The sequence below is a fragment of the Dama dama genome, chromosome 22 (assembly GCF_033118175.1).
Source record: "Dama dama isolate Ldn47 chromosome 22, ASM3311817v1, whole genome shotgun sequence".
Lineage (NCBI taxonomy): Eukaryota > Metazoa > Chordata > Mammalia > Artiodactyla > Cervidae > Dama > Dama dama.
Window position 1 is genome coordinate 12,166,735 of NC_083702.1, and position 15,607 is coordinate 12,182,341.

At 42.7% G+C, this 15,607-nt stretch overlaps 1 protein-coding gene and 1 pseudogene across 5 annotated transcripts in view; both read right to left on the reverse strand.

Annotated features, from left to right (window-relative positions):
* The window catches only part of ERC1 (ELKS/RAB6-interacting/CAST family member 1), a 270,574-nt gene that overhangs the window by 75,385 nt on the left and 179,582 nt on the right, over positions 1–15,607 (reverse strand). The window lies entirely within an intron of this gene.
* Positions 3,762–4,301, reverse strand: LOC133043221 (large ribosomal subunit protein eL21-like; annotated as a pseudogene).

Here is a 15,607-nt window from a genome sequence, read left to right on the forward strand (position 1 = left end):
GAATGGCAGGGCAACGAGAGGATGATTCTGAACCCCTAATGACTTTACAGAATTACTATCCCAGTCTGGACTCTCAAATGGAAGTGAGACAAAATTCTCCATTCATTTTGTTGGAGCAGATGACCATATGTCCTAACTACTTTAATTAAATGTTTCAAATCCACTTAGCATTTTGTATACATGAGGGATAATCTATGAAAAACCTGCAAATAGCAGAACACACATATAACTGGCATCTAAAAATTAGAAAAGAAATTAAGAGACAAGAATTAGCCTCAGAATACAGCCCTAAGGGGGGTGGGGTGGGGAAAGGCTAGAGGAGAAGGGAATACCTTGTTAAGATATAATATCTGCTCATTTAATAGGTCATTTTGCTTGCTGATTAGGATGTGATCACATGGACTGCAGCCCACCAGGCTTCCCTGTCCATGGGATTCTCCAAGCAAGAATACTGGAGTGGGTTGCCATTCCCTTCTCCAGAGGGATCTTTCCAACCCAGGGATCAAACCCTTGTCTCCGGCATTGCAGGTGGATTCTTTACTGTCTGAGCTACCAGGTAAGCCCCTTTTGATAACATTTAGCTGGGAATTTATGGTGAAACATTACACCACGAAGGAAGACAGTACATTCAGGTGAGAGTCCCAGGCTTGGTTCTCTACACAGATTTTGCTTGTTAGTGAGCTTTCTCTCGGGTTCAGTGTAGATGTGATTCCCGAATTCCACCTAATGTTCACTTGTTTCCAGAGAGAATACATAAAAATGAAGAACGTGTTTTACCTGATCTAAAATGAATTGTTCATACCACAACTATGGATGGTCGTCTTAAAAGAAAAACAAGCCTCCACTGACTGACTTTCCCCTAAAGCTGCTGTGCCTTCCTTCTCCCCATCCTGGTCACAATTTTTCAGACTTTCAATACAATACTGGAGTCCTGATTTCAAGACGGCAGAACTAAGACCTGTCAGCCCCCCACCGCTCCTCTGGAAAACCATCCCAGAACACCAGAACAACAAAATGCAGAGACAAACCCTACCTTTGATGATACAAGGTTTACGACATACCGAAGTACAGCACATACAAAGAAAACAGACATGCAAATTCTTCAGCACCTGAAAGTCGACCCAAAGTGCCTGCTGAGAAGGAAGTGGGTTTACCTGTAGAACCCAAGAAAACCTCAAAGATGCTCAAGTCCACAGCAGTGGAAAGGTGTGTGAGCCAAAGAAGTATATTGGACTTGCTTTACAAACAGTGGTTCTCAAACATAACAGAAATGACTATGAACAGAAGGCTGTTCTCTGCTCCTGACCCATGGGATCTGAATCTCAGAGGATGGCTTTCTATACTTTTGAGAATCTTTAAAGAAGGTACTTGAGACACACTACTTTACAGAAAGAACTGACTTAAAAGACCAACAGTAGACCCACACTCTTGCCAAGACTGCATTTTTAATATTTGTATTTGCTTTTCCAAATTCACTAAGTACATCAAAACCTTCCAATTCCATTGTAAAAACAATCAGCTATTTTACTCTAAAATTCTGACGACACTGCAGATCCTCATAAAATGGACCATCACTGGACTTGAAAATATTGTGGACTCCTGTGGTGTGGCTCCAGCCAACAGACGGTTTGGAAGGCAAGCATCTTATAACGTATTTACAGGCAAATTTCCTCCTTGCCATTTTCATGGCAAGGGCCATCACAGGACAGGTGAACTTGAGGATCTTCTGCTTTCTAATCTCTGCCTTTAAAAATAGCTGGCAAGCCCAGGGATTTTTTTGTTGGGGATTTACTCAAATCCTACCAAAATCCCTGGTGAATTATGTCTTAAACCCAATGATTTGTGTTGGAAATCTGGGGTTGGGGGGTAAAAACAGCTTAGCATGAGCCTCAAGAGATGAAGTTAAGTAGTGGGCTCATAGTAACATCTGGGGATGATGTGTACAAAAAGATTTATATGGCCTTTTCCTTCATTTTGTCTTTACTGTTTTATAATAGTATGCCCTTTAGGCCTGCCACATGTTTGATGGTATAATGCGAACAGAACATTCCAGAACACGAACCTCCCTTATAAAGATACAGTCCCTTCAAAATAACAGTCTGCTGGTTATCGTCACATTCTTACTTTGGGCTGGATCATTTACTGTGTCTTCTTTTCTTAGGAAGCTTCTGCTTCCAAAGGAAAATAAAGTCTTCTTACACTGTGCCTCAGAACTCAAACACCAGAACCCTTCCGTTTATTTAGATGTCTGTTTTAAGAATCACTGAATGCTTTAAGCAATTAATCCCTGCACTTTGTCACTGTCCCCCTGTTTACTTAACCTTTTCCAGCTGGAGATGGATAACATGTCCATGCCAGCTGTCCACACGATGCTACCGTGGGGCTGCCTGCCTTGCCTTTAGCTCACACGGCACTCCAATCTGCCTGCTGGGACACTGGCTAGAAGAATGCCAGGGTACGTGGCCCTCACTCTCCATCTCAGGCACAACTGAGGACTAAGTGTGCCTCAGTTTCATAAAGCAGCAGACATTATACAGAACATCTCATGTCTGGATTTGTGGTACGCTGTCTGAAAAAAAAAAAAAAAAGGTAGGAAGAGTTCCAATGAGTAAACATCCCAGATATTCTTCAAGCTGCCTATGAAGCCTTGAAAGCTCTGGGGACACATTTGCGTGACTGCTAGGGTGCTGGAGACGCTGGGGCTTCGGAGATGCTGAAGATCACCAAGGCGTTTGTTGACCAAAACAGATGAAAACAAACTCTGCAATTTGTTCCCTTCCTGTATTAATGATTCAACAATTCCATCACTCATCTGCTATCAACTGGTTGGTGAAAATCATAAGACCAACTCCTCTTCTACATGGGTTTGGAATGAAACATCGGGGAAATTCCATAGGAAAAGAAAAGGCAAGTGGCTTGCTTGCATTTGTTAGATGAATCGTTACTCCCATCAGCTAGAATCTCGTCTTCTCTGCATCCTCCCTCACGTTCCAGCCACTTGTCAAGTGCCTAACATAAATTAGGAAGTGGGTTCCTACACCCATCCTTCCGTTGTGTGTGTATATATAAATGTGTGTATATATATATATATATATATGTGTGTGTGTGTGTGTGTGTATATATATATATATATATATATATGTAAGGTGTATATGGTGATGGAAGGCACTGAAGGAGGGGGAGACGTAGAATCTTCTGATAAAATTTTTTTTAAAATTTTGACATTTTCCTGCATTAGCAACGGTACTGTTTATAATGTTGGAAATACGTTTGAAACTAATAAAGCAACAACTATCACTGTACTTCTCAAAGATACAGGAAAAGGATAATTGGAAATATTCTTTCAAAAGAAGTTTTAGAATTTCCTGTAAAGTGTAAGTGAAGTCGCTCAGTTGCGTCTGACTCTTTGTGACCCCATGGACTGTAGCCTACCAGGCTCCTCCGTCCATGGGATTTTCCAGGTGAGAGTACTGGAGTGGGTTGCCATTTCCTTCTCCAAGGGATCTTCCCGACCCAGGGATCGAACCCAAGTCTCCTGCATTGTAGTCAGACGCTTTACCGTCTGAGCCACCAGGGAAGCCCCCATGGAAACTAAAAAGGTTTTTAAACCTTGCTTATTTTAACAAGAGAAGTAAAGATTTTATTTTCTTAAAGTTTTTTTTTTTTTTTTGATGTGGACCATTTTTAAAGTCTTTATTGAATTTGTTACAATATTGCTTCTGGGTATTTTTTCTTTTTCTTTTTTTTTACAGTCCAGGTCTTTATTTTTACACCCTTCAGGCCATGAATTCATAGGGAACGGGTTCCAACAGTTCAAGTTCCTTTCCATTGGTCCTCTCAAAGTGTGCTTCTCTGGGTGGAGCAGGCTGGCGCTTCAGCTGAACCCAAGTCCCTTTCTCTTTGGCTTCCTTCTTTTTCTGATCATTTTCCTTCACACGTTTTAGGAAACTATCTCGGCTCTTAGAGTGCTTAATATGCTCAACAGGCACATTAATTCTCTTAGCAAGAATCTTGCCCTTAACTTGTTTGTTTACAATGATTACCAATAGCATGCTGGGTAACATTGTAGACTCTCCCAGTTTTGCCATGGTAACATTTGTGGGGCATTCCATTTTGAACACTACCCATTCCTTTGATATCTACAATATCACCCTTCTTGTAGATTCGCATGTATGTGGCCAAAGGAACAACTCCATGTTTTCTAAAAGGCCTAGAGAACATGTAGCGGGTGCCCCTCCTCTTTCCCTTTGTGTTGGTCATTTTGGCGGATTACTGGAAGATGGCGGTTCTGGCCGAAAAGCTTCTAGGTGTTTTTTCATGTTTTTGTTTTTTTGGCTGTGAGTCACGTGGGATCTTAGCCCCCTGACCAGGGATCAAACCCATACCCCCTACTTTGGAAGGCAAAGTCTTAACCACCGGATCTCCAGGGAAGTACCTAGAGCAGTAAAGGTGCTAAAACTACAGAAGACGGCAGCAATGAGTGTTCATATTCTGACACGGCCCCTGGATCTCTTTCTCTTCAACTGAGTATTACTCATACAAATCGAGCGCAATTCTAAGAGAACCTCTTTATCAGAGGTGGGGAATTAAATGAAGCTCATAAAGCTAGGTAGGACTTTAAGCTTACTGCAACACTGGCAATCACAAACTTAGATGCAAAGAAGGATGACTGATCATGGCTTAGCAGTCCAATGAAGAATTTTCTAAGCAAAAATTTCTTGAAAAGCCTATGAGCGAATATTCAAGTCAGGTCTACTTTATAGAAGACAAAATATTAGTAACAACTACTTTTCAGAGCTGTTTTTTAGGTTTGTAAGCAACGAATCAAAGACTGTTGATTGACAGACTGAAACAGCACACGAAAAGCCCAGGGACACATTCCAAGGATGCTGAACTTCACCAGGTCTGGAATGAACATCCCCATCAAACAGGAAGAGATCTCCTGGACATGATATGAGCTGTGGCTGGCTCTGCCTCATTTCACTTTATGGATTTATGGCCCCTCCCCAGTTAAAGACCCATCCCAGGAACCACGTGTGGCTCATATATTTGTCATTCCTACTATGGCATGGCATGAATAAATCATGGGCTTGGGTCTGCGTGGCCAGCCTGTGATTCACGGAGCTGAAGCACTACCCCCCAGGACTGTGTGCTTTATGACAGTAAACCTCGGAACAAGACACAATTTCCTGACTCAAAAAGCAGCCTTTAAATCAGGACACCTGGACAGCCCTGGAAATCACTTAAAAAATGCACTAGGTCTCAACTCATCTTGGTTCCTCAGGGCTGGCCTACACTTGCCCCAGGCCAGCTCCTTTTAACACTGTTCAAAATCGATCATTTCTGAGTGAATCACTGTGGTGAGAGAACTACAAAATAAACCAAAATGTATCCAGGCCTCTGATCTCCTTTGTCCTTTGTTTTTTCCTGACTTAATTATCCATTCAAGAAAACCATATTCCCCAAGTCAAATTTGGCTTCCCAGGTGGCGCAGTGGTAAAGAATCCATCTGCCAATACAGGAGATGCAAGAGACAGGGGTTTGATCCCTGGGTCAGGAAGATCCTCTGGAGGAGGGTTCAGCAACCCACTCCAGAATTCTTGCCTGGAAACTTCCACAGACACAGGAGCCTGGTGGGATACATTCCATGGGGTTGCAAAGAGATGACCACAACAGCACACACGCACTTCGAGTCAAACCTCTCTCAAGCCTTTTTGCAGCTTTTAAAACTCAAACCAAGAAGGCCACCTTTTGCTGCTTAAGATAAAAAAGCAAGGGACTGAGAGCCTGGCTTCCATCTAGGTAAGGCAGTGAGCTGGAGTGACGCTGGGGATGAACCTGCCAGGGCGTCACTTGCTTGGAGACCTGCACTGCCATCAGTGTGACCCGTGCAGACAGTACAGATACTTCAAACCGAGACTGGCCACAGTACCAGCCTCTCGTCTAGGAAACAGGAGATAATAACCGGTTGTAAAGGTTATGTGTTGGTGGAAAAGGGCTTTTGACATTAAGCTCCAAGTATAATCACCAAGCTAGCTTTGTTGTTCTGAACTCTTTGCAAACAATGCTTAAAGCCACTAAGGAAACAACTCTTCTCACAGTCACGTGGGGCAGGCACTGTGGCCACAGCTCCTGAAGCCACAAGCACGCCTCAGAGGACTGCAGCCCAGGGCGCACCTGAGCGGCACCTTCATGAGAGGACCTGGGCCAGAAGCTCACAACCGAATGGTTCCTGAACACCGGACCATCAGAAACTGAGATGATAACTGCTTTAAGCCACTACATTTGGGATAATTTGTTGACGAATACAGAGGATAAAGGCCAAATTCCATAGGATAGTACAGAAGGCCCTTCGTGAGCCTGAACACTGCCTGTCTTCTTCCCATGATCCATTATAATTTATGCTCCAACATTACTGAAGCACTTGTAATTCTCCATGTCTTGTCAGCAGCTTTTCACAACCCTTTCCTGATATTGTAGCTGCCGAGAAGTCGCCCTGATCATCAGCTCCCATCTCCCTTGTGTCTCATATAACTTGAGCACGGCTGCAACTCTGCTACCTTCACCCCCGGCAACACCCAGGGCCAGCTGCAGGGCGCAACTGGAGCTGGAGACGGCACGTGAACCAAGCACACAGCATCTTTGTGTACGTGCTCCCGTTTTTGAACTTGATCATTCTTCTATGTATTTGTTTATGTACCTCTCCTTAGCACCTAAAATAGGTATTCAATAAACACTTGAATGAACAGACTTGTGTTAAAATTTCAACATAACCATAGTACACAAACACTTAAAATATACAACTGTAAAGAACAAGAACTGTAGAACCAGCAATATTAGCAATTAAAAACTTTCATCTCCTATTTTAAATTCTAACTCCAGACACAAACTTTTCATTCACAGGAAAAAGAACAGATTGTAGAGATGCAGTCAGTGTATACTAGGCAATTCATGTCCCAAACAGAAAAGGATTTTGTGGTCAATGGAAAAAAATATGTAAACTTTAGGTCCCTTTTCACGTCGTGAGGCACGTGTGTTTTGCTGTGTGTGCTTAGTCACTCAGTCGTGTCCGACTCTGTGTGACCCCACGGACTGCAGCCTGCCAGGCTCCTCTATCCATGGGATTCTCCAGGCAAGAATACTGGAGTAGGTTGCCACGTACTTGTCCAGGGGATCTTCGCAACCCAGAGATTATACCCAGATCTCCCACATTGCAGGCAGATTCTTTACCATCTGAGGCACCAGGTAAGCCCCGTGAAGCACATGGAAAGTGATAACATTTGCAGAGAAAACTAGCAAAAGGCTGAGGCTACTTGTGGCCCAGCACTGAAGCCTGTCTGGGACATGGCAGTGAGCTGGGGCTACGTGGTGCACGGACCCGGTCTTCTCTCAGATCACCTTTGTAATTAAACACGGCAAATTTACCTAAAAGTGGCAGATTTCAGAATCTCCCTCCAACTCCTGCCAATACTGGGAAGAAATAATGAAAACATTGCAAAAGCCTGCAGAACATTCACCCGCGGGAACCAAACAACACAAAGGTCACAACCTTGGAGGAAAAAAGATTGAAAACATACATTAACAGTTTAAGAGAAGAAAGTCAGGCGGAACACTTATCTCTGGAAACCTCGGTGGAGGCAAGAGAAACTACCAGGATAAGCTATTTTCTAGGGAACACTAACGTGAGTGTGTGCTCAGCTGTGTCTGACTCTTAATGACCCCATGGACTGTAGCCCACTGGGCACCTCTGTCCATGGGATTTCCCAGAGAAGAATACCAGGCAGGGTTGCCATGCCATCCACCAGGGCATCTTTCTGACCCAGGGATCAAATCCATCTTTCCTGAATCTTGGCAGGAGGATTCTTTACCACTGAGCGGCCTGGGACAAACAGGAAGCACTAAAGAATTTAGCAAATGATCTGAACCCTACTCACTTTTACCAGGATGAACGTACGCCCTTTATCAAAATTCCAGAAGAAAAAAAACAAGCCCAGGTCTTCTGAAAAAGACTCTGCACTGCCCCAGTGGAGGCACTGTCCTTTCTCCACACACCCTAAGACCCAGAAGAGCAGACTAAAGGCGGCTTCCAGCCCTCACACCACTCTCAGAGGAGGAAGCAACGAGGTTTCAGACAAGGTAGGTAGCAAAGCTATCAGGCAGCAGTCATTCCACTCCATATCAGGAGCATCAGACCCGGGAATGTCATGATTACCTAGATCTTCAAGTACAATGGCAGGATAAACATTATCAAGTGTGCAAAAACAAAAAAATGAAAAAGAAAAATTCAGTATCTATAAGTCTTAGCTGAAAAAGCCAATTAAAGATAAACATTTAATAAACAAAATAAGACAAAACCCCCCAAAGAATTCAGGAAAGTAAAGAGAAAATTCAGGAAAGGGCAGGTGTTAAAGCACAGAATTTAGATGCAAAACCAACACTGAGTAAAAATTGGAAATTACAGCTATAAATAAAAATATTGTAAACCTCCATGAAGCTGAAATTAAAATGTAACTTTAAAAACTGGTGAGAGGGACTTCCCTGGCGGTCAAGGGGTTAAGACTCTGTGCTTCCAATGCAGGGGATGCGGGTTCAATCCCTGGTCAGGGAACTAAGATCCCACATGCCACAAAGCAAGGCCAAAAAATAAATAAAAATATTAAAAAAAAAAATTGGTGAGAAACGGTAACTCCCTCAATTTTGAGAGCATGATTACATGCCGCTGAAAAACATGACTTAATCTCTTAGTCTTTTCTTATCCTTGGGAAGATGTCTCAAGAATTCTTCTCCTGGAAAGAAACAGTCAGTTGAAACTCCATTTGTTCATTCTATTACAATCAAGTAAAATTAAACTCAACTTTTGTCTAAAATGGCATGTTCTGATGAACCCATTAATTTCTCTCATCTTTTTCTATCTGTATATATGCTTAGGAATGACTGGTTTGAAATCTCCCTGCTGTCCAAGGGACTCTTCTCAAGAGTTTTCTCCAATCTAGCACCTCAATTCGAAACATCAATTCTTTGGTGCTCAGCCTTCTTTATGGCCCACGTCTCACATACATACATGGCTACTGGAAAATCATAGCTTTGACTGGATGGACCTTTGTCGACAAAGTGATGTCTCTGCTTTTTAATACGCTGTCTAGGTTTGTCACAGCTTTCCTGAAATCAACCCTGAATATTCACTGGAAAGACTGATGCTAAGGCTCCAAATCTTTGTTCACCTGAGGTGAAGAGCTGACTCATTGGAAAAGATGCTGATGCTGGGAAAGATTGAGGGCAAAAGGAGAAGACAGTAGCAGAGGATGAGATGGTTGGATGGCATCACTGACTTAAAGGAGATAAGTTTCGGCAAACTCCAGGAGATCGTGAAGGACAGGAAAGTCTGGTGTGCTGCAGTCCATGGGGCTGCAAAGAGTCAGACATGACTTAGTGACTGAACAACAATATATGTTTAGAAATAGGATAGGAATCAATATCTACTACAAATGATTACTTCCCAAACAGCTGAGTTTGGGGCTATTTTTTACTTTCTTCTACTTTTGCTATTGCAAAAAATGTTTTAAAATAAAAGGATAATAATAAATACGTAATTAAAAACCTGACTTAAGACACAGTATGACAAGAAAAAGCAAGTGTCTGGACTTCAACTCTGCCATATGCTTGCTCTGTGGTCTGAGACAATAACTTCTCTAACCTCATTTTTCTTATCTATGAAGTGGTAAAAAAAAAAAGAAAAAGAAATGGTAACACAAATGTCTAAACTTCCCAGAGGAGTCGAGATTTTGACAGTTTAAAATACAGCACCTCTACTACAGCTGTGAATCTGGCACGTGGAAGGCACTTAACAAGTGTTAGATTTCCTAGAAAGCTCAGGCTGTGATAACAGAAGTAGAAAGAAGAAACCCACTTATACTCTTGGTCTTGTATTTCTCTTCAATTATACTTTTTAACCTTTAGTCAAGAGCCAAATGGATATGAGTTTTATCTCCGAAGATTAGTGTGGCTGAGGGCTGTTAGTTTTATTACAACATGATGATGAAAATGTACTAGAACGAGTTTTCAATGTAAACAACATAAACCTCCATGTGGTTCCAGTCTTTCCTTTCCTCCCTCTTGAGAAATCTGTATCTTCTTGACTCAATGCAAAGAGAATATCACATTTAAAGTGTATTAAAAATATCTTTTTCTCCACAGAGAGTTTGACAGGATCTACTGGATTCTGAGAGTAAAGGTCATGATTAGCAAAGAGAAACCGCCACCACAAAACATCACGTTATCTTTAAAAAAAAAAAAAAAAGGTCCTTATCCAAAATGGACAATCTCCCAACCTTGAGGTCCATAAAACAACTAACATGTCAGAGGTTTTATTTATAAGCAAAGATGAAAATATTTGAACATATAAAATCTGTAATTTAGAAAAGAAGTCTCACACAACAGCTCATTTCAGCACATAGCCGGGAAGCGCTAGGAGATGGAGGCGCATGGACAGAACCAGAGCTATGTGGAAGGAAAGGAGAGGTGCTGAGACCCAAGTCAGGTGGGTGGGGATGGAGAAGATTCCTGACACCCATGTGCAGAGGGGAGAAAGAGCGGTTAAGTGACTGAGAGATGAGTCAGTATCAGTGATGTGCCTTCCTCTAAAAAAATGACTCAATACCAAGTCAGTTGTACTGAGATGGATGAACCTAGAGTCTGCCATACAGAGTGAAGTCAGTCAGAAAGAGAAAAGCAAAGATGACAAGATGGTTGGATGGCGTCGACTCAACGGACATGAGTTTGAGCAAGCTCCGGAAGATGGTGAAGGATGAGAAAGCCTGGCGTGCTGAAGTCCAACGGGGTCGTGAAGAGTTGGACATGACTGTGCAACAACCAACAACACATATATATATATGGAATCTAGAAAAATGGTACTGACGAACCCATCTGCAGGGCAGGAATAGAGATGCAGATGTAGAGAATGGACTTGTGGACCCAGAGGGGGAAGGAAAGGGTGGGATGAATTGAGAGGGTAGCGCTGCCATTAAGTGAAATGTATCACTGATTTCACTTAAATTCATTAAGTGAAAGTCGCTCAGTCACATCCGACTCTGCAAACCCAAGGATTGCAGCCTGCCAGGCTCCTCTGTTCAATGGAATTCTTCAGGCAAGAATACTGGAGTAGGTGGCCGTTCCCTTCTCCAGGGGACCTTCCCATATGTACACTACCACGTGTAAAATAGATAGATAGTGGGAAGCTGTTGTATAGCATAGGGAGCTCAGCTCCATGTTCTGTGATGACCTAGAGCGGTGGGATGGGATGGGGAGTGGGAGGGAGCTCGAGAGAGAGGGGACATATGTATATTTCTGGCTGATTCACACCGCTGTACAGCGGAAACTAACCCAACACTGTAAAGCAATTATTCTCCAATTTTAAAAAAACGACTCAGTATCAGTACCAACATAGCTAAACTCCAAAGTTACAACACAAACTGCTTTAAGGAAGACTAGACAGGTAGTTTCCATGGTAGACACAATTTTCCTGAAGAAACCTTTTAAATCGCAAGCAGCATGATGACTGGGTGGGATATTTTCATGCCAAAATAATGAGAAGCAGTTATTTCCCAAACTGTAAAATACCAAGATTCATGCCAAAACTGCTGTCATCTGAATGTGCCGTGAAATATTTTAAAATCAGTGATACAGCTTAAAGGGGGGAAATGAAGTGTAACAAACGGTTCTCTCCTTGGGGTGATGGACTAGGCTGTGATGGGAGAGAACCGTCCTCTGCTTTGGATGCTGGTCTGCACCGGGCCCTGTGGGTCTCCTGGCACCGACATGAGAAAACCCGGCACAGTGGCAATATCTGCTCGAGCCAGGAGCTCCCATGCTTGTCTGTACAAACAGGGATGTTTCTGAATAAACACTTTAAAGTTGCTGAGGGCCAGGACTGGCTAGTTCAGGGGCTGTCAGGAGTTGTGGACAGCATGAGTGGCAGGTAAAAAAGATAGATTACCTAGAAATTTATTTCATTAAAGTTCGAGTGTGCTTGATTCTTAAATGTAGAAGAGTATTCCTGTCTGCATTCATCCAATGGATTCCTTACTGGTCTTCTGCTCTGGTCTCTCCCCTTTCCAACACATCCCAGATAGAACCAGCACTGCCTTCCTGAAATGTGGATCGGATCATGTCACATCCCTGTTCCCCGTGGCTACAGAGTAAAATTTTCAGTGTGTAGCACAGCTCACATGACCCTTTTAGCACTGTCCTTCAGAATTTGCCTCTAAAACCTCAGATATGCAGATGACACCACCCTTATGGCAGAAAGCAACGAGGAAGTGAAGAGCCTCTTGATGAAAGTTGAGGAGAGTGAAAAGCTGGCTTAAAACTCAACATTCAAAAAACTAAGATCATGGCATCTGATCCCATCACTTTATGGCAAACAGATAAGGAAATAATAGAAACAGTGATGGGCTTTATTTTCTTGGGATCCAAAATCACTGCAAATGGTAACTGCAGCCATGAAATTAAAAGACACTTGCTCCTTGGAAGAAAAGCTATGCCAAACCTAGACAGCATATTAAAAAGCAGAGATAATACTTTACTGACAAGGCCCGTCTAGTCAAAGCTACAGTTTTTCCTGTAGTCATGTACGGATGTGAGAGTTGGACTATAAAGAAAGTTGAGCACTGAAGAATGGATGCTTTTGAACTGTGGTGTTGGAGAAGAGTCTTGAGAGTCCCTTGGACTGCAAGGAGATCAAATGAGCCAATCCTGAAAGAAATCAGTCCTGAATATTCATTGGAAGGACTGACGCTGAAGCTGAAACCCCAATATTTTGGTCACCTGATGCGAAGAACTGACTCATTGGAAAAGACCCTGATGCCGGGAAAGACTGAAGGCAGGAGGAGAAGGGGACGACAGAGGATGAGATGGTTGGATGGCATCACCGACTCGATCAACCTGAGTTTGAGCAAGTCGGAAGTTGGTGATGGACAGGGAGGCCTGGCGTGCTGCAGTCCATGGGGTTGCAAAGAGTCAGACAGAACCGAGGGACTGAACTGAACTGAGACTTTGCTCCAGCAATACTAAATTTTTCATAGTTCTCAAAAACACCTTAGTATTCACACCCCTGTGACTTTTCATATTCTATCTTGTCTATCAAGACTCCTTTCAATGCTCTCTTCTTGTATTCTGCTTGAGAGATAGCTAATGGGTCCCTGACACGTCTCAACAATCCCAGGTAGACTGGGTCCCGCCCTTGCTTCAAGTTCCCACTGAGGGACTTCCCTTGTGGTCCAGTGGTTAAGACTGTGTGCTCCCACTGCATGGGGAACAGGTTCAATCCGTGGTCAGGGAAATAAGATACCACATGCCAGGATGTGGCCAAAAAAAATAAAATAAACAGCTTATCACCTACTTCTAGAGAAGTCCCATAATTCTTAAGGGACCTACCTAGGTTAAAAACAAAAACAAAGGACTGCCACTGAACTCAGCTCTTATCTCATTTGTATCTATTAACATAATATATTGTGATTTCCTGCTTTTCATATGTGAATTACCAAAACAAACCAGTAACAGGCACAAACTGTTTACCATTCTGTGAAATACAAGAAGAAACTCTTATAAATATTTTTCTAGAGTTCAAAGTTTTGAATATTCATTCAGTGGTTCAGAAACAAACCTGTCCACAGAATTGCCTTAAGAATGCCAGGCTAATCTTGGAGCCTCAAATTGCTCCTGACACACGCTACAACATGAATGACACCTGAGTTCATCATGTTATGTGATAAAAGCAGCTCAAAACACTTTATGCTATGCAAGTTTTTTTTTTTTCAGATAAAATATTATAGGTTTATTTAAAACTTAATTCTCACCTTGAGTATGCAAAATACAAACTCCACAAAATGTTCATTTTTTTTACTTTGTAGTTTACAAATATACAAAATAGAAGTTTGCTTAAATTTATATTACATATTTATTAAGGCAAGGAACTATATAGAAAAAACATTTGTTCTGCTTAAGGCATACTTGGGAATAAACCATTGTACAAATTATTGCACATCTGAAACCACAGTGCATAACAGACTGTCTGCATAAAAAGATTAAAGTAAACCAGGTGTATTTACCTGACTTAGGTCATAAATGTAGATCGGAAGACAAAAATAGATTTTCCTTGTCAAAGTATGCAGCAGTTTGAGAACTTTGGCCTCATTTGGTACCTTTAGAACCAAAACTTACCAAGCACCATCGTTTAGGCTATTAAACACCATTTTCTGTACCTGAATTTCTTCCTCTTCTTCTAAGATCGTCATAATGGCTTTTAGAAGGCAAACAGAATACAAGGTGATCTTTATGCTTATATTGCATCAAAACAATTCTCAAGGGGTTCTGGTCTTCCCTCCCCCCAACTCTCAGATCTAATTTATACCCTGATATCCACAACTTCCAGTCACCCCCTTGGCGTTTTGTAAGTCCAGGAATATATATATTCAAGTTGGATTTAGAATTGGAATGATAGAAGATCCAGTCACAGACCCCATGTTTTTTTTTTTTTTTGAGTTTGTCTTTTGGTTTCCTGTGTCTCCTGATTATCCATTCACAAGTTGACTTGTTGGGAACTTGACCATGATTGTAGTGCTTTCCAGCTGGCTTCCTCCCCTCACCGGGAAGACAGTGTGAAAGGTAAAAAATACTGAATTCTCTTCTGGCAGTGTGGGGTCACATCCACTGTTTGGGGATTTAAAAGTGCCTCTTCATATGTAAGGCGAGGTGGTCCGACCTCGAGAATGCCCGGTCGCACGCTATGCAAGTTTTTAACTGCATAAACTATTTATTAACCAACAACCTCCACGCACTTACTTCTTCCTGGACACACCCGTGGTGTGGCCACAGCAACCTGGAGTGCTGGCCTCGGACATGAAGTCCCCTGGACTTCAGTCTGGGGGCCTGAGTCTTCTCTGGTCAGTCTGGGTCTTCCCAGGGCTTTCCTCCAGACCCTTGGCCAGGACCTGGCTGTGTTTTCCACCCGTCAGGTCCTCTGTCTGTCTAAGAATCAGTCTGGGGTCCTGTACTGGTGTGGATTCTGCATGATGGTGACCACCCGTTGCACCTAGTCCCAGGATGAGCTGTCTTGCTCCCCTGGTGAGGTCCAGTCCGCTTTCCTCAGCAGCACATGGTAGATCTTTGCCCCACACCCTTAACTGTAGTGATGGCTAAAGCAATTTTCCGCTGGGCCCTGAGCGCATCGCCTCGCCTCAGCTCTTATAATTTGCTTCCATTGGGAACTGTTAAGCTAGCCTCCAGAATTTCTTTAAGGAGAAACCAAACGTATTAGAAGGCTTCCCAGGTGGCTCAGTGGCAAAGAATCCGCCTGCAACGCAGAAGACACAGGTTGGATCCCTGAGTTGGGAAGATCTCTGGAAAAGGAAAGGGCAACACACTCCAGTATTCTTGGTGGGAAATCCCATGGACAGAGGAGCCTGGGAGGCTACAGTCCAAGAGGTCACAAAGAGAGGGGCACGGCTTAGTGACTAAAAAACAACAAGCATACTAGAAAACTTGAGGTCAAAAGTCTTGGGAGCTTTTTGCTTAAATCATCTTTGATCATCCCTTTCCTTCAAATGCCACA